This window comes from Ambystoma mexicanum, chromosome 11 (genome assembly GCF_040938575.1).
Source record: "Ambystoma mexicanum isolate Mex_15411 chromosome 11, UKY_AmexF1_1, whole genome shotgun sequence".
Classification (NCBI taxonomy): Eukaryota; Metazoa; Chordata; class Amphibia; order Caudata; family Ambystomatidae; genus Ambystoma; species Ambystoma mexicanum.
The window spans coordinates 276,580,159-276,600,166 of record NC_090934.1 but is presented as its reverse complement, the minus strand read 5'-3'; positions in this window follow the sequence as shown (position 1 = coordinate 276,600,166).

The following is a 20,008-nucleotide window of genomic DNA, read 5'->3' as shown; positions in this document are numbered from 1 at the left end:
CCAAAGCTGGCCACGATCAGTGGGTGGTTCCTACGTCATTCCGAAGTCTGATGTTAAGTCACGCCCATGATGCGGCCACCGCCGGTCATAGGGGGTTTCACACAACACTGGAAATCTTAAGAGAGGTTGCATACTGGCCACACATGGGGCAGGACCTCGACCAATACTTGAGTGTGTGTGCACAATTTCAGCCATCATCCCTCACACACCGTGCGCCTCTCCAAAAGAGGGGGATGACACTGCCATGGTCAGATTTGCAAATCGACTTTGTAGGCACTGTGATTCGCTCGTCTAGAGGAAACAAGTACATGTTGACCGTTACATGCTTGTTTACCAAGTGGGTGGAATGTCTCCCGGCCCCAAATTGCAAGGCAGAAACAGCAGATGCCCTGATGATTAACCACATCCTTTCCCGTTTTGGTCTACCTCAAAGGATTGAGTCAGACAGAGGTAGCCACTTCACCAGTGAAGTAATGACAAAGATGTGGGAGATACTGGGGGTCAAAAGAAAGCTACATATTGCTTACCGGCCAGCTTCTTCTGGGGCAGTAGAGAGATACACCCGAACCATTGTGAGCATCTTAAAAAAGTTTGTGGCAGATTCTGGGCCAAGTTGGGATATCCGATTACCTCTGGTCCTAATGGCCATCAGATCTACCCCTTCATCTGCAACCAAAATGTCACCATTTGAGTTGATGACTGGACGCAAGATGGTGCTTCCTCAACATTTGCTCTACAGGACCCAAGAGCAGACATTGATAAATGCCTCCACAACTCATGAGTATGTGGAGAATTTGAGGAAACACCTTCAACATGCTTTTGCCTATGCTCAGCGGAATCTAGAAAGATCAGCCGAGAGCATGAAGACCCACTATGATTTGAAAACTACCCGAAAGGAATATAAGGTGGGTGATCGGGTCTATCTATACAATTTCCAAAGGAACCAGGCCAAACAGTGAAAATATTTGCCTACATGGAAGGGACCCTTTGAAATTATAGACAAGATCTCCCCTGTTGCCTACAAGATCTGCATCCACAAAGGCGGTTTGGCAGAGGGGGAAGACAAGTGGGTCCTTATAAATCAGCTAAAGTGTTGCCATCCCAGACACACTCTGCAACAACTGGAGGAGTCCTCTGCAATACCAGAGGGGACCGCTCCAGAGTAATTCAATTCCAACCCTAAAATATCCCACATATAGTCTCTAAAATATTATGATTTGGAAAAAAATGTCTTATAATTGTATCTTGCTTTGGTTAAAATAAGAACGCAAATGTTTTGACTATAAAATGTATATGCCACCCCACCATATCAATGGTGGGGAAGAAATGTCTAGGAATGTGTATTGCCGATTTGCTTTATCATCCTAGGAGAGATGAAACCATGGAGACTGACCAGACCCGAGGGGCCCAGGGTACCGCCCAATCCTCCCATCAGGCCCAGCAAGGAGAACTGATTGATCGACTGGAGGGAGGAAAAGATGCTGAACTGTGCCATCTATGGAATTGGAAGAAGAGGAGGCAAACATCCCAGATCTTGCGAGTTCCATCAGTGAAAGGACAGAATGGCCATCGCAAGAGGGGGGGCTTGTGGGATGTTTTTACCCATGCATCCAAGCCCTACCATAAAACTGTGCAGTACTGGCATGGAAAACATCATGATGGCCAGAACTCCCCAGAGAGTGCACAGGGAAAACATGAAGAATAGGCTGCCACCCATTTTTGCCTATGTTGTGAGCACAGGAGGGCACCGCCTAAAACCACCATTGGGCTACACACACAGTAGCCTGAAACCATTGGGAATGGCAATGCTGATTGCCAAAAGGAACCCAGAATTGTGGGGAATTCATTTTCTTAATAACAAAAATGGATGCAGTACCGGTGCTCACCATATCAGAAAGCCGGCGTTTTAAAACCACCAGACTTTTGTGTGAAACTGAACAAATGAACCGAAACCAGGCCAAGGAAAGACTTGCTAAGAGGTGGGTACAATGTAAAACTATATTCTGAAATGACTTGAAGGAAGTCCTTATTTAATGTATATATAAAAAATAGCTGCAGGTAAGTTGGATTTGAATGTAGAAAACTGGGAACTAAAGTGACATTTAGCTGAATTCTGCCTGACAACTACCCCCGACAGGAGAAACCTGCTCAGCCACTCTTCCCAGGCCTGGCTGTATCCTGCTGGCCCCACCAAAAGGAGGTCACATGGCCCTGTTGATTGAAAGGGGAGTGGTAGCTAGGGACTACAGGGAGTTAAACAAAGGCCTGTCCTGGACTCAGGCAAATGTTATATTGGGGGGCCGTAAAGTGGCTTCCTCTTAGGGGAAAATGGGAGCGGCAGTGCCTCTGCAAGCCAGCTGAGCTTGGGGGAAGTGGATCAACCAGTTATTCCACCATGTGATGTGGGAAGCCACACCCCTTTTTGACCAGGGCATACTTTTAAAAAGATGGATAATTCATAGTACGGACCTGTCAAAAATATATAAATAATATCATTATTCTTGTGATTTTTCTGTGCACATTTTAAAAGGTGTTAGGACCCTGTGGTATGTTCCTGGGGATAGTAGCGGAAAAAAGGTTGTTACTCCAAATGTATGCATGTTAAAAATCTGACACTTAATCTGTAACCCATATCCCTGGTGCACATTTGTGTAAAATCTGGAAAGGTTTAGAGGTCGTTATGTGGATGAAAAGGGGAGAATTCTGTCATCAGTGGACATGACATCGTACAAAGACAGGGATCGGATGGTTTGGTGCTACAGAAAATATGTTAACTGGACCTATAATATTAGAAAAATGGTACATAGATAAATATGTATTTGGGTCAGAAATAGATTTGTGTGCAAATTGACCAGGGGAGGATCCTCTGACCCATAAACAGACCTCATCATGATGACAATCCATTTCCTTCCCCCAATCATGGGAGAGGGGAGAATTGGGCCAATGGCAAGTAGAGAGGGGCAGGCTTAGCTAGGCCCAGGCACACACCCATTTTCAAAACACATAAAAAGAGACTGCTGGGACAGGTAGAGAGATTCAATTCCATTTGCTGCGGAGCATGCTGACCGACGACTTCACATCCAGAGATCCAACACTTAGACTTCCAAGCTAAACATAGACTACAGAACATTGAACCTAGAAGGCCCACTGCAAGCAAAAGTATTCTCAGCAGGCCTTCAGAATCCAGCAAACCTAACAAACTATTCAACAGCCGGGCGAGCTGTTTGAATTCTTTGCCAAGAACCAGTGCCTGATTGACCCGCTGTATCCAGAGAGCTGACCCAGACAGCTGTGAAGTGCCGAGACCAGAACCGGAGTCCAGTCCAAAACCTGACCAGATCCGTGGCGAGGCCCATTCCTGCCCAAAATATATTGTGAGTACCACCAGAACTGTGCAGAACCCAATCTCTTAGTTAAAATAATCTAATTCAAGCTATTTTAACCTAATTAGAACAGCCTCCTAGAAATCGTGTCATCTGTCATTTTTAAAGCTGCACAACTGTCACCTGTCAATTCTGCAGCTGCAAGCTGTCACCTGTCATTTTGAGTTTTACTTTAAATTCAAAAATCTACCTTTATTAAATCATCTGTATCTCTGGACCCGTTTGTTCTAGGAACGAGATTTAACTTTCATCTGCAAGCTTAGAATCTAGGCTTTCCAAAGAACTTCCTACTCCTTATACTTTTCCCGTAATCGCGAGACACACACTCGCGAAATTTACCACGATTTGCGATTTGGCACGATTTCTTCATCTGTTAGAAATCAGCAGCTTGTTGCTTCTCTTTGTTAAAATCCGTTTGCAACCTGGTAATAACTCATAGGACATTGCTAAAGTGAGCCTGAACTAATACCAACAAGCATCTCTCACTCACCCTGAACCTCTAGAGGGAATTAAAAGCAATTTTAGCACCTTTTCACTTCCTTGCAAACCACATTAAAGTAATTTGCCTGTGTTTAAAACTCATCCCTGTTTTCCCTTAGCTTGCTGGGAGAACTGGAACTGTGTATTGCATTATAAAGTGTGATTTGTTGGGATTCTTGAAGACTGTGTGCTCTCCTTGCATTTCTTCTATTGCATAGGGGGGGACTGAATTGTCAAAAGAAAAAGTGATCATATTACCTTTTGCTAAAATCATAACAAGTTATTTCTGTACTGCATTTTATTCCACTTTGCGTTTCCTTGAACCATGTAAAGCATTCTTTCCGACCTTATTCTTCTGTTCCTATTCATAAGATACCTCTTGCTGACTACTGCTCTTATTCACAAGTGTGATATCAGTTATCAATTTATTTATAAAGTGTGATAGATATATATTGTTGAATTGCCCAAATAAACCTTTTAATTTGCAAAACAAACCTACTTCTTGTCTCAGTGGGGTCGGGGGGATTCTAAGAGGTGGGGGTTATACAAGGGTTGTCATCCAGAGTACTGAACTGGATATAAAAATACATCAATAAGGGTTTTCCTCAGCATCCCAGACTAGGCATTGACTTAGCTGTAGTGTTGATTGAATATCGCTTACAAGTCTTCCTCCTCTGTTTCCTTTCCTCTGCACTTCCTTTTACTCCACAAACCGGGGTCTTGTTAGACCAGGCATGGGCACAATATGGGACTTTCTGGGCATGGCCCTACACACTGAAGTCACTATGGTGTTGACAAGTGCATTATAGAAGCAATATAACGGAACATTAGAGCATTACATTACATATACAGCATAACATATCAAGTATCACATAAACAATAAAACATAACATAATAACATGTAACATAAAACATAACATCTGTCTGCAGACGAGTAAATACTGAACTAAATGTATATTCCTATTTTATTTTAAACGTTATACATAGATATTGCACATCAAAATAATTTAATAATATTTGACTAGATTCTGATATTGTAATTATATTCAGCGGTAAAGTAATTTAGGATGATCTGAACCTGTTTGTGTCTCCAGTTTGGATTTGTTGAGAACAATTCTCAATTTATATTAGGTTCATCAGGATTAATATGCCTCACTTTAAATCCCTCCATTAATCCTTCTATGAAGGTTTGAACTCATGTCTACCATTTATAATGGTTTGAACCATTATTCGAGTTGAACACTTTAAGGACCACCATTCACTCACCACCTCTGCCCAAGTTTACAACTTTCACAAGCGAGCAAATAGAATGTCAGACAAATGTTTCTATGTGACTTTTGAGCTTGGATTTGAACACTCACTAAAAGTATATAAGAGCATATTACCAATATTTACAGGCAGCAGTTGGCAGATTTTCTTAATTTGAGACAATTTTCACAGCTTGCCTATGCCGCTGATTATATATTAACCATCAGAGGTGCTGTGTCTAAATACATCTTTGTGGAAGGTTCAACAGATTAGACCACCAAAATCATAACAAAATATTTAAAAATAACTTCAGCAAAAGTTCTTCTAAATAAACAACTGATGATGGGAACAAGCTTTTCTTTTTGCATTTAGTGTAATTTATAAAACATTAAGCACATTTCATGTCAAAATTATAAAAACATGTTAATTCAAACATATTCCATCACATTAAAAAATGTAAACCTATACTATTACATAAATATTCATCTTATCTTTGACAACATGCTTTATTTTACACTTTAATCTTTAAAAATAAAAATTACAAAGTCGTACATCCTATGTATGTAAGACAAAAATTGATCTCCTGAAATGTTTTCTAGGTTATTCAGGCATTTTCCGTAACCTCTTGCATACATGAGTTTCAAGAGATTACAACTTGTCAAGATGTGTCGACTAGTTTCTATTTCTTCATTGCAACATCTGCATAATCTTTCCGCAGGCTTTTTTAACAAGCTTCAAAAGAATGTTCCTGGCTTTGATAAACCAATTTAATGCACACAATATTTTATTTACCAATGGTAGAAAGTACAGTAGTAACACTATCATGTTTTTGTAAGTATAAACCCCTATATATAGACCATATTAACACGTTTTTAGACAATATTAACACAGTTTTTAATTCTAATTTGATATCACTATCATACTTTGCCCAGGTGCATGATGTCAGAGAATTCATGGACGGTGCAACAAAACATCCAAGCCACTAGGTTCAAATATAAATCACCATGTTCTGTTTTGTAATAGGATTAATAAAAGGTCAATCAAGTTGGGAATTGGAAACTGAAATGTTATTTTACCAAAAGATATCTGTAATCCTTCACAGTTAAGGATAATGTCAAGGAGGATATCTTTGTCGGAAGGATCATGCCTACAGTATTTTAGAAGTCATGGGATGGTACAAAAAAATATGCTCGGCTTCCTAGACCTTACCTCCATGTAAGATACTGGGTATTAACGGAAACTCTAATGACACACTTTCAATTGCATTGTTGTATTGTGTGAGTGTTAAAGGAAAAGTTTTCTTAGAAATTGTATTGGGCCAATCAATCGGGCATGTATTTTTGAGCATACATCGATCGATCACAAAGAAATTCCAATGCATCTTACCTTAGTTTTGATCACATTCACACATGTAAAAACGTGCTAATCTTATCCATTGATCCATCGCCCTATGTTCAAGTGCCCTTGAGGCAGTAATACAGATCCCCTACCCCTAAAATTGACATCACTACTCAAAATGATATTCCCCACCTATTTTAATGATGTTTGGGGCAGCGAAGCCAAATGTACACTGTCATCACCCATGTCATAACGTTACCTAACACAGAACCAGGACCATAAACACACACATCCACACAAAACACTAACGTTTTGTTTCTTTTTACAGAAAGGAGAAAAAAACATGTATTTTGAAGAAAACAACAATAGTCGTGAATGTGACAAGTACTTTTATTTTTGACGTTATGCTCATAAGAGATGATTATGTCCACAAAAACATTGGCAACTTTGGCCAGTAGATGTTATATCTAGCAGACATTGCAAGCTTTGCATTTTCTGTTTGTCTTTGGACGGTGATCTTATAGCGCCAATTCCGTTCATCGATTGATTAATCCCAGTATTTGCATTCCTGAGTGAAAGTTCTTATGTTCCATTGCTGATGTTTGATTGACAAACATGGCGTTCTGTTAGTGTGAAAAAATGAGTAGTTTCACTTTCAAATGCAACACTTTTACAACCACACAGTTTCAGACCCTATAGGCTGCCATGTTGCTCCTTATAACTGCAACACTAAAGGGCACATTAGTGTCTGATTGTCCCAGATAATGGTTATCAAAGATGCATTGTTGATGATTATTGTCCTATTACAGTTGAAAAAGCCATCAACCGAAGATTGAAACATGGCAGGCATACATTGGTAAGGAAATTTGAGAATGCAAACATATATTTCAGTACCTAGTTTATAATGGAATATACACAGTAGATAATAATGTCAAATATCAAGTTTATGATAACATTAACACATATGCTGTCTATTCTTTGTGTCAATTTGAACATTCTTCCATCACATCGCTAATCATCAAGCATGCAACACATATGCCATCCCCACTCGCCTAAATATTTTGTATAGCTAAACTTACATTATGTCTTCAGTTTCCATTCTCTCTATGTGACGGTGACCAACCGCTTCGAATGAAAGATCTCAGTACTTAACTTTCCCATGTCTGCTTTCAATATAGTGAATCTAATCTATTCTGTGTAGATATTGAACACATTGTGTCCTTGAAATTGTTAGTGCAGTTCATTCAAGGACAAATAACAATGAGACCCTTTATTCTGTGTTCACAGCCAGCCACTGGTTTTTTCCGTTCTAGCGAATACATGTCAAAAAATAAACAATGTTATTATCTCTTTTCAATACCAAGCTGTGCAGTGAAACACAATGAAATATTTCAGGTATTCCACATAGCAAAATATTTCCTTCCATTGTAACAGTATCAAGGCGCCTGGTCCCAAAATATATATGGATTCTTTCACAGATGCGCATAGGTGAGTTGCAGACAGGCTCGGACTTGCCTATACGGCAATAGAGCATTGCCTGAAATAAAAAACGCAAAATGATAGTGTTGGACAGTTTTTTCTATCAAAGTGGGCAACTTTTTTGGCCAATGTAGGCCACTTAAAAGAGTGACTTCATGAAGTGACTAGTAGTTTTCACCATGAATGCGAATACATATTTTTTTAAATTTCACAATTAGTATTTCATTTTTTTTTTAAATCCCATTGGGGTTTTATTCAAGCAGTCTGTTACAAAATTAATTAATTAACATTTGCAAATGTAGGCCACTTTTATTTTGACCAACACAATTTTATGCCCCAGTCCGTCTCTGGGTGCAGAACACGTACACCACACATTGCTGTTTGCCTGTATTCACAAACGAGCATTACTGGCCTGGGCATGTGTGTATTGTTTGATATGGATGCACAGAATGGAGGCCATCCTGCAGCAGTGTTGATGGGGTGCAGATCTATCTGCCCATACAGTTCCGATCCGGCCAGGTGGTGATTTAATTACTGTCAAGTGCCAGTCTTTCTTCAATGTAAAGTCAAGCAATAGCACCACAACAAAACCAAATTGCTTTGCGCCTGTGCATGTCCAAGCCATCTCCTCACTTCTCAAAAAACGAAATTCAAATACAAACCATGTAAACATGCTTTTCCACCTTGACCACAATACAACACATTCTGAAATTCTATCTATTGGTAAATAATGTCACCATTGGGACTATGCAGCCTATTGCAACTTTACTCAATGCACCTAGTTCTCAACACCTGATAAGTATATATTGCTGTTAGCTAAGTAGCTATTCACTACCCATCTTCAGTGAGGATTAAAAATGCACAAACTCATTTCAGAAATTAATATTGGACATATAGAGATGGCTACATTGCAAAATACTGATGCATGGATATAGATGGATGAAAAGCGGTGGGTTAACATATAGAAATGGCAAGGGCAGACCGAGAAGGGGGTAAAGGGATGTCTGGCAGGAAAGCTTAGGGTCAATGACACAGAGAAACATAGGTTCGATCCCGGGTCTGTGCTTAGAAACCTCTGGGTATTTAGCGCATTATAAATAAACAATTACAATTGCCCACCAGGCTGGGTGGACTGTTGCTCCCAGGCCCACACGAGCAAAGTGATAAAAAAAATCAATCAAATGTAAGCATGTTTAGAATTAGCAGCATTTTAAGAGGCTTACTGGCTTCTATGTAGATATATTCCAGCAACTATCTTGATTTCTGCAATGTTGCCGGTGTGCCTGGGTGGCCTCCACAGTAAGAAGAAAATGAGCAAAGGCCATAGTGCACATCAGCAAAGTATGCATTTAAATGACATATTCATTCGCCCATTATTCCAATGTTGGCTAACACTGTTGCCCATAAACCTTTGGTATGTTGCAATCTGCAGCCACTTAGAACGATTCCTATTTGCCAACAAAGTTAGACTCCATATTTTAAAATAGTTTTTCCTTGCTGTTCAACTTTTCTGATGAGATTCTTGAACCCTTGTGTGTTTATTACAAAAAAGAGTTTTGTCGCACTTCTGGTAATAACCATGAATAGTACAATTATGGTAGAGTGTGGTACTCACGTGTGTGCAAAGTTCAATAACACGTGCAGAGGGATGTAACAGCTAGGTATAACATATTATTTTAATAATACCATTATTGGTAATATGTTATGCACACAATAGACAACATTGTCCCCTTAAAGCAGTGGTCTTGAATCTGTGGGGCAAAGGATGCCCGGGGGTGTGGGGAAGAAGCTCTTCAAAAAGGGATTAGAGTGACTGCTTATAAAGGAATATATTGAAGTCTGGGGGGCAGTAACAATATTTTTACTTTGGTGGGGGAGCTCGACAGCAATATTTTTACTCAAAGGGATGCTCAACATAAAACGTTTGAATACCACTGCCTTAAAGCTATTCCTGTGATAAGACACAGGAATGTGCTAATCTGAGATGCCATCATTTTCATCCCTTTCCGTGGCCCTTTCTGAAAAATGTATGTGTTTTGAAGGAAAGCTCCTGCACTACATGCACAAAACAAATACATATTATTGGTCAGACGTACTCCGTCTACATCACAATATCCATGGATGACACCCCACACAGTTACCTCTGCTTCCATGAATTGAAATATGCAGCAACCTTTACAAGAAAGTGCAATATGTCTGCACAGTAAATGTCATGTTCACTCAGCGTCTTTCACTGTTTTGTCCACGGACAGCCCCCACAGCTACAATTATAATCAAGTGCACGACCACAACTTATTCCTGTGTTGTGCATAACATGGATGGCAAATAAATGTGATCTGGCATGCACATGTAAACCAGGGCAATAGAAGGGGGTGATTTAAAAGCAATTACTCAATGGACACAGGCAAAACAGCCTTACATCTGCTACTCGACCTATCGGATGCTTTTGACTTAGTGGGCCACCACATTTGATGCCGCCACTAGGCAACATCAGCTCACTTCTCTCCTGGAATCATCACATGGATTGCCTCCTTCCTATCTGATAGGACTATGAGAGTGTTCTCTGCTAACTCGGCAGCCCCAACAGCCCCGTTTACGTGTGGTTTCCCCCAAGGATTATGTGTCCCTCCAACATTGTACAATATATTTACCAATACCATTATTTGACTTGCATGATGATAAAGGAGTCTCCTAAACTAACTACGCAGACAACACACAGATCCTTCTACCCCTCACTGGCGTCTACACTACTGACACTAACAAGCTTCTGTCAGTTTAAAACACCATACAGGCATGGATGGCCACCCACTGTGTGTGCCTCAACGATGAAAAGACGGAACTCCTTCTGGTAGGTTCCCAAACATCACTCAACAAGCTTGAACCATCATTCATAGAAGGCACAACCATCCAACTATCCAGCAACATCAAGACTTTGGGCGCATACCTTGATGCTACTGTCCTTATCCAAGCAAATCAATGCAATTGCCTCATATGTGGCTCTCTCCTCTTAACTCATTGATGTATGCAGACCCTCTCAGTCTCCTGACAACTGCATCAACATTGCAAGAGCACTTATTGGCTCGAAACTGGAGTATTGCAATGTACTATTTGGAGGTACATCCTCACAAAATATGAACAAACTGCAAATTATCCAAAACAATGCCCTCAGAGCCGCTCTCAACATCCCAAAGTGACAACACATTTCTGCTGCAAGAACAAAAGTACACTGGCTACCAATCTGTGAGCACATCACATTTAAAACGTTAGCAATGATGCACAAATGTCTCTCCAACCTGGTACTCAAGTACCTCTCACAAAAACTGTCCTAAGACCAAACTTCCAGACCCACACACTCCTCCCATTCTCATCAACTCACCATCCCCTGTTTCAGATGCAAGAGAGCTGGGCGGTCCAGTTTCCTAGTCATAGCCTACAAGGCCTGGAATGCCTTGCCTTTGCCATTGAGATTCAAACAATCATACTGGGTGTTCACGAAGCAACTTAAAACTTTACTCTTTTCCTTGAACACTCCTCTAGTATGATGTATTTGATTCTGGTGATATTTGTTACACTTCTTTGACTGTATCTACGTGTATGTGTTCTTTATTATTTCTGTCCCTCGTAATGTAACGAGCGCTTCAATGCCTCTCGGTTTAGTGTGCTTTATAAGTGCAATAAATAAAGACATAAATAAATAAATACATACATGGGCATAGAGGGTAAATGAAAGGGGTGGCTTGCTAGGTAAGCTCAAGGGAATTCAGTAAAGAGTAAAGGTATGGGGCAAAATGTTAACAGAGGTACGACATTTTGTTGTAAGTAATTGTATGATGTAGGGGCTTCAATGATATGGTGCAATGGAAGACCATATGCTGTGGTAAATGTAAAATATGTTAAATGAGACAGAGGTACATAATGAAAACTAGGTCATTAGATTGAGTGGCCATTGCAAAATATATTTTGCTTGACTTGCAAGTAAATGCAGTTCCTTGTGAAAATGGTTCTTCTCCTTACCTTTTCTGACAAAGTGATGCATAATTGCATTCAGAACGCATTTTGAGATTATGACTACTGTTAATCACTTTTATTAATTATATGTAACAGAGATGTAATGTACGGCAAAGTTTAAAATTAAATGCATCTTTGTTGCATGCCAAAATCCATAGATCGTCAGCCTACATGCACAGCATTGTGCATGGTTAGACTTTAATCCAATGTACAAATCCCAAGAACAAAGGGTTGGCTCACTGACATATCAATTCAATGTTGTTTCACCTGAAATTAACATATGAAGGTGCACACATTTAGTGCACTACTGGAAAAAGTGGGGCTACTCTGTCCACACTCGTGTCCCTTGACTTTAGCCCAGTCATAATGCTTGATTACTATCAGTCACACAATTTTTAATTTTCCATCAATCCATGTCCTGTTTGCAAGATACATTCTAACAACGTTAGTAGTACATCTTTCATCTGTTGTATTTTAAATATTTCATGGAGTGCTCCTACTACTTCTCCCTAAAACAGCATAGCTGTTGTCCATGCCTTGCAGGACTGTACAGTGTGAAAACCACACAAACCCTCTCTAAAGAAGGACTTGCTCAATCCAGGCCATGCCTCCTTTGCAGCATGCCTATAGAACTGGCACCCGTACACAATTGTGCACATGCAATCGCGCGCACGCACTTGTGTGAGTGATTTCTGGAGTGCTTTTGGCTGACTGCCTGCTCCTGCTAATTCTCTCTAAACCTGCATAGCTGTTATCCCTGCCTTCCAGGACTGTAATGTGTGAAACCCTCAAAAAGCCTCTCTAAAGAAAGACTTGGTAAGCGAACTCTCACTGAGTGGACTTTATCATCTAGGAAACGCTTTGAGCGTTTAAACCTTACAGCCTGATCCAGGCCACGCCTCCTTTGCAGTGTGCATATTAGAACTAACACCCCTTGCGCAATCGCGCGCGCGTGCACTCGTCTGAGTGCTGTCGTGGAGTGCTTTTGGCTGACTAACTGCTCCTACTACTTCTCGCTAAACCTGCATAGCTGTTATCTGTGCCTTACAGGACTGTAACGTGTGAAACCCACACAAATCCTCTCTAAAGAAAGACGTGATAGGTGAACTTTCATTGAGTGGACTTTATAATCTAGGAAACGCTTTGAGCGTTTAAACATTGTTTTTTACTATTTTCTTTACAGCCCAATCCAGGCCAGGCCTCGTTTGCAGTGTGCCTATTAGAACTAGCACGCACGTGCAATCGCGGGCGCGCACTCGTGTGAGTGCTTTCATGGAGTACTGTACGGCTGTTCTGCTGATTAACTAAGTAGTCAAGCAGCCTGTTGGGACTCATGAGAGCTTTTGACTACCACCAACAGCGGTGAGTTTAAAATTATTGCAACTTGTAAATATTGAGTCTGACTAGTTTTTGGACTCTTTTGGGCTGAATGATGTTGTATACATTGAAATCAAACATGCCACCTGTTATTACAACTGTCTTGCCAAAAGTGTCAGCATTAAATCTGCCCACTACACTCTACTTAATTGTTGTAGAAACACTACTCGGACGGTGCGGAATCCCAAACTAGCTCGCTCAAAATCTGCAGGAGCTGGTATTTGGAATTCCTATGCCATGGTAACCCTGCTAGGCTCGTCTGACCTATCGTTGGTGCATTTTAACACTGTGGTTTGTTAATGAGTGTGATGCCACACCTTCCACCTCTATAACTAATTCCAATCTAATGGCTGAATTGCCTCAAACTATGGCCTTAGATGGTGAGGTGTCTGCTAGAATAGTTGCAGTTGCTAAAGTGCATGAGGGAGATGATTTGGAGTTGCCTCTCCTAAATTCACAAGTTGCGAAAACTCGAACAACTATTCAGAACACTGATCGGACTAACATTTTGGGACAAAAAGAGAGCGATACCGGTCAGCCCTCTGTCGGCAGTAATCTTGGTCAAAGTTCACAAAACTGTTACTTATACCACTGTGCCTTTGATTAGTGGAGACATTGCAATTGTGACGAATGTGAATGCTGTGCAATTGCCCCCGCCAAGGGTGTTTACCATCCCAGAAACTCAAATAGGTGAGCCCACAACATCAAGGGAATTTAAACTTTCTCAGTCACTTGTATTATACCCTGATTCGCCAAGATCATAGGTAGACCGAACTGTGGCACCAAGCTTATCTTTTGTAATGCCCACTCCACGCCCAACCTTTGGGTTCAATTAGCTTCAAATAGTAACCCAGGAGCCTATATTTTTGGCTCTGGAAAAGAGCATATGTACTCTTATGCTGTATTAAGCCATTTTGAAAAAGTTGATACACAACAAACTGTATTAGTGATTATGGATAAAAAATAGGATATTTTAGCTGAACTAATAATTTCTTGTCAGATTGACAATAAACTAAATGCTATAATTGCATCTATAAATAATATCTAGCAGTGTCTATATATCGTGCCTTTGTGCACCTCAGCAGACAAGTCTCATAACCCCAGTCATGATCCACAGGATAATATTGGAGTGGGCTCTTTAGTTAATGCGATGGAGCCTGTTATTAAAGATAAGAAATCTGTTGTTGAGTGTATAGATTTAGATCCTTCCCCAGTGGTAAATCCCTTTAGCTTAATTAATCAGGCATCTGAGTCTGTTTATTCCCCTCAAGATCGTGTCTTTGAACCTTTTCAGGACACCTACAGGAAGAAAAAAAAAATAAGGAACAGGCTCGTTTGAGCGGTGAGATAATAACTAACAAACTGAACAGACTGAAGAAAAAATCCAAAAATCAGGAATTCAATGGAAAAATTCCCAAAACACACATTAAAACATTTATAAATGTTTTGACTACACCTAATAAATCAAAGGTGAATAAAACATTCTCTTTTTAAACCAACAACGACAAAAGAAATGGTAAAATGTGAAATGGCAAAGGAAGTTGGCGAACTAGTAGAGTGCTTGAAATAATCAACATATTCTATATTCATGCTACCTGACTGTGGAGATTAATTGTCACGAAATGCTGAATGCAATATGCCTGTGGTGAGTAAAGAGATTGTTCAGTGGGACACAAATAATGAAGAACAGTTCATGACTATGTAGCAAAAAAAGATAGCACTTAGTAATTGTGGCACATGGAGTCTTGGTGCTCCTATTGCAATGAAATCTGATAGTGCTAAGGATCTCGATAGGGTGCTAGCTATTCATCCGAAAGCACGAGTAGATGACAAGGCAATACTAATTATAATCTCTGACAAGATATCGAGAGAACCACTCAAGGGTGAAATACAGAATAGCCCATATCTGACACAATCTCCCCTAACTGATAGAGAGCTTACTAGAGACCAAGTCTATTTCACATTCCAGATGAAAGACCGGAAAAGAGTAGATCCCTATCCTAATAGGACTACAATTCTTGAAGTATTTAGGAAAATAAATTGGTTAAAGAAAGTTGAATCGAGTGATATTAAATCTTTACAATATACTGGTACTCAAAAAATGGATATGGTTCTCGTGGGAATACCCTCATTAATAGTTAGAGAATGTATCTGGAACGAAAGAAGTGAGCTGTTAAATAAAGGTGTTATATTGACTACACCACCACCAACTCTTCGATTAAGGCTAAAACCAGCTCCCATGGGGAAATAACTATACATAGAACTGTTAGCTTTAGAGATGATTCCTGTTACCATATAGCCCAACAAAATAAAAACAACAGTGTCATATATTGTTCATGAAGCCCCTAAATCATTGAGTGCCAATTTCGATGCAAACAAAGTCACCCATCAAACGTCATGGGCATGGCTCAGAAACACCCTAAAAGAGAAACGAAATGCCATCTTTCTTTAGAGCCAGGCAAGTGTGACCTCACAACCATGATTGCAGTATGGAATACAAGAGGCTATGCTCATCTTACAGACATGAATGATTCACATCATTTAGCAAAATATGATATAATAATGCCACAGGAAACTTGGATCACTTTGTACCCTATATGGCCTAATTATGATACAATCTGGGTACCTGCTATTAAACAGGTTAGAGGACACTCAATGGCAGGACTACTCATCACAGTAAAAATAGAACAAAAATCAAAGTTAATACTGTGGATTTCACCTCATCCTTGTATACAACTTGCCAAATTAATTATAAGTGTCAAGGGCTCTGAGTCGACCTCTCACAGCATTGTTAAACATTTATTGCAACCCAGTAAACTGCGCATACTCCGGAAAGACCTCCTTTTACACCAGAAAAATGTCATGCTCCGGTGGTAGCAGCACTCGTCTTGAGTGGTCTGGATTACTGCAACTCACTATATCTCACCCAGTCCCGCTATGTGATTCATCGGTTACAACTACTGCAGAACGCCACTGTTAGAGCTATCCTCCGGCCCCCTATTCGTGCCCACATTAGCCCTCTGCTGAGGCAGCTCCTCTGGCTTTCGGTGGAAAAAAGGATCTTGTTTAAATCCCTGTGTATGGCACATCAGGCTTTCAATGGCCTTGGGCCAGAATATATTCAAGAAAAGTTCCCCCATTACGTACCTACGCGCTGTCTCCACTCTCACTATGCTTTTCTGGCCAAGGTCCCCCGGTTCAGACTGACTCACACGGGTGGTCGTGCCTTCTCTGTGGCTTCTGGCCAGACCTGGAATGCTACTCCCCTGCCATTGTGCATGACAGTTGATCACCTTACTTTTCGACGTCTGCTCAAAACATCTGTTTTTTAATTTCTTATTGGTAGCTCTGTATTCATCCAAGCGCCAGGGTGCCCTTGGGTGTTTGTGCGCTCTATAAATGCGTCACACAACATAACATAACGTAGTACTGAAAGAACCAAGCCCAAAATCAAGCAATGGTTAAACTTACTGAAAATGCAAGATATAACCATCTGTAATGGCAGTCGTAAGGGCGATGTTGCGCCTAAATCGACATGTCACAGGGACTCGTATTCAGAAATATTAGATTATGTATTTTTTTCTGATAAGTCGGTAACTTTGGTCCGTAGCTTTAGAGTCATAAACACTGGCCTAAGTGACCATAATATACTTGAAATCGAAATAGCTACAACTCAAGTTGCAAATTCCCAGTACTACAACCAATAGCTCTCTGGGCCTGGTTCACAGAGTGTTTTCCTATGAGATTGCACCATTATAAAACGCTTCTGTGAATGAGGCCCTTTATCTCCTGGGGTCGGGTCAAAACAGGATTAGATGGGCAACTAATAAGCTTGCATGCCTGACAAAAAGATATACAAGGAAGAACATTGTGATATGAGTGAAGTAACCCTAGATTATGATCACACATTAAATTTATTTTTTGCGACGTGGATAAAAGGTATGCGTACGATTTATAAAAATAAAAAGGTGTTCAATCAAACCATATGTAAGGCTAAAAAGAAGCTGAAAAAAGATATAAGACAAACGAAAACAATTCCACATTATGACAGGAAGAACATAGTTAAAATTCTGCATACAAAATGTAGAAATGTTGTTACCCAACATATGCTCCCGAAAAAGCAAGTTGAAAATGAAGGCATGTTAGCAGCATTGGCAACCAAATCTAGTACATTTATTTGGAAATTATTGAATGCTGAATCCGCTAAAAGCAATGATACACTAATGTTAAATTCCATATCTGAAGACACATGGATAGGATACTATGGAGAAAATTAAGAAGATCGAGACTACATTCCTAAATCCACCAGTTTAAGAGACGTAAAGATATTCTTGAAGTTTGCCCAATTAGATATAATGTTACTCATTAAGAACTTAAGCACGTTGAGAGCTCCGCGGCCTGACGGTTTATTGAATGTGACAATAAATGCCAATATTAAAGTATAGACTAACATCTCATATATCCTGTCCAATAGAATGAAAAGAACTGGGTGGATACCAACTAGGTGAAAAAGATCCATACTAGTACCCATTTTTAAAAAAGGGGATAGGTATACCCTCGAATTACCAACCCCTTGCTCTCATGGACATACCTGGTAAACTGTATGAGAGATTGATACTACATGACTTAAATAAGTGGCTAATCAAAAACAAGCTAATCCTCACTCTCCAATCAGGGTTTGTTTGAGGAATTGGTACATCAATCAACCTCATAATATATCTGCACTATAAAAACAAACCGAAATGCACAATTATCCCATCTATTTAGCATTCATAGACTGTAGAGTCGCCTTCAAGTCGGTATCCCGGAAAGCATTATGGGAAAAATTAAGTGATGCTGGAAACCCTGACTATATATTGTATACTATTCAGCAGTTGTATGCAGATACCTCGATCAAGATAAAATTAAATCAACAAGGACTTCTTACTCAATCGATCTCAACGAATAGAGGCCGGAAACAAGGGTGCATACTCTTTGCAACACTCTTTGATTTTTATATTAAAGATATGAATCCCTCGTTCCACAACTCCTGTTCTTTTCCACCTAAACTAGGAAATGATTCTATAACCCATTTATTCTATGCCAATGATTTGGTAATCATAGACCGTACTCCCATCGGCCTTCAAAGGAAATTATTAAATCTAACTGCATTTGTGGGGAAAAAATAAGCAGGCCATTAACCTAAATAAATCAAAAATTATGAAATGGCAATGCTGCAGGAACAACCCAAGGCAAACATATAGGGGGTATTTCATAGAATTCAGCACAGAAGCAGAGCCCGCGGGCAGCGCAGAGAGGGAGCGTGTGCCAGCGTGCACCAGTATTGTGCGCTAAACAGCATTCTGGCGCACCGCGTATTCATGGATTTCCCAAGCCATTTGGAGCCGTGGAGCAGCGAACATCCCGCAGCGCCAGTTACTCCCCCAAGAACGCCCCTTGCGCAAGGAAAAGCCATTGAAATCCCCAATACGGTGCAAAGGGCCGCGCTAACCCTGGACCAGCTTACAGGCCTGCTACACTGTAATCGGGTGAAATAATATGCGCACCCCGCTCGCGGCACACAAAAAGTGGGAGAATGTACTTGTGCACCCCCTTCGATACTCGTACCCCGCTCGTAGCAGCCAAAATGTGTGGAAATCAACTTGCGCACCCCCTTGAATATGCGTACTTCGCCTGTGCCAGGCAAAGTCCCCACTGCGGTGTGGGCTGCCTGCGGGTCATGGTCTGGGGTGATGGGCTGCCTGCAGGGCATGGTCAGGGGTGGTGGACTCCTGTGGGTCATGGTCTGGGGGATGGGCTGCCTGCCCAGCGGTGTAGAGTGGTCCCTTGTGGTGTGGGCTGCCTGCGGGTCATGGTCAGGGGTGATGGGCTTCCTGCAGGGCATAGTCAGGGGAGATGGGCTGCCTGCAGGGCATGGTCAGGAGCATAGTGGGGGGCTTGTGGTGTGGGCTGCCTGCAGGAGGTGAATGTGGGTCCTTACCACACTGGTGTGTGAATCTCGGGGTATGTGAGTGAGCTATACACGCGATTTCGCTGGGGCGAGTGGGGTACATGTATTCCGGGGTACGCGAGTGAGCTATACAAGCGATTTCACTGGGGCGAGCGGGGTATGTGTATTCCGGGGAGTGCAAGTGAGAATTTCACGCGATGTTGCTGGGACGAGCGGGGTACGTGTATTCCGGGGTACGCGAGTGAGCTATACCCGTGATTTTGCTGGGGCAAGCAAGGGACGTGTATTCCAGGGTGTGCGAGTGAGCATTTCATGCGATGTCACTGGGACGAGTAGGGTTCGTGTATTCCGGGGTACGCGAGTGAGCTAGACACACGATTTCACTGGGGCGAGCGGGGTACATGTATTCCGGGGTACGCGAGTGAGCTATACACACGATTTTGCTGGGGCGAACGGGGTACGTGTATTCCAGGGAGTGCGAGTGAGCATTGCACGCGATGCCACTGGGGCAAGCGGGGTACGTTTCTTCCGGTGTATGCGAGGGAGCTATACACACGATTTTGCTGGGACGAGCTGGTACGTGTATTCCAGGGGGCGCGAGTGAGCATTTCATGCGATGTCACTGGGGCGAGCGGGTTGTGAGTATTCTGGGGTATGCGAGTGAGCTATTTATTTTCAAATTTGTTTATTAGCATTTATCATTTAATATAGTTGCGGGACACCGGAAGTGTCCATGGTTCGAGGA